This window comes from Macadamia integrifolia, chromosome 8, assembly GCF_013358625.1.
Source record: "Macadamia integrifolia cultivar HAES 741 chromosome 8, SCU_Mint_v3, whole genome shotgun sequence".
Taxonomy (NCBI): Eukaryota; Viridiplantae; Streptophyta; class Magnoliopsida; order Proteales; family Proteaceae; genus Macadamia; species Macadamia integrifolia.
Window position 1 is genome coordinate 13,341,742 of NC_056564.1, and position 867 is coordinate 13,342,608.

An 867-nucleotide genomic window follows, 5' to 3' on the forward strand; every position below is an offset into this window, starting at 1 on the left:
AACATAAGGAAATTTGATATAAGTACTACCTGCAAGGCCTGAATTGTTGAGTCTCGTTGTTGTATCTGCATTTTTTTTTTTTTTTTAACTCAAGTATTATCTAAGTTACTTGTAACTAATATAGGCCATTTGTGCAGTCAGCTTTGGATGCTATAATGATTCTATATTTGCTTATGGGCGACGCATACCATGGTCGTCTCTCTTTCACTCAGTCTTGCTTTGACTCCTCGGGGACTCCCGGTTGCTGTTATCTTATGTTGTCTGTGTGTTTGAGGCATCTATGCCATGCATCTTGGCTTATTCTGACCAAACTTGTCTTGCAGGACGGATCTAGTTATGATCGTGGTTTGTATGTTCGAAGTTTTGAGGAGTTGTTTTATTTATCCAACTCAGATACAACTTCTGCTTTTTGGTTTAATTTTTATGTTACAATTGTTGAGCTCTACAATGAACAGGTTCCATTCACTTTCATGTCTTCTCAGTGACATGGATACCATAGGCATGCTGTGTTAGTTGTTTGTTGCATGGTAGGTGGAATTCATAATATTCTCATCTGCTGAAAGAGGCTCGTGCTTCATGTTTTGATAGGTGCAGTTAGCTTTTGTAGAAAAGCACCAAAATGAAAAGGAGCGAAATGCTCAACTTAGAGATCAAGTTGCTCATCTTTTGCAATTGGGCCAAAATAAAAAAAAAATGCAGATACAACAACGAGACTCAACAATTCAGGCCTTGCGGGTAGTACTTATATCAAATTTCCTTATGTTCCTATTGGTATGGTAGTTTCCTACATTAGTATCTATTTGAGAATCCTCATGCATTAACTTGGAATATCATGTGTGCAATGTGCACTGTCCCACTTTAGCAATT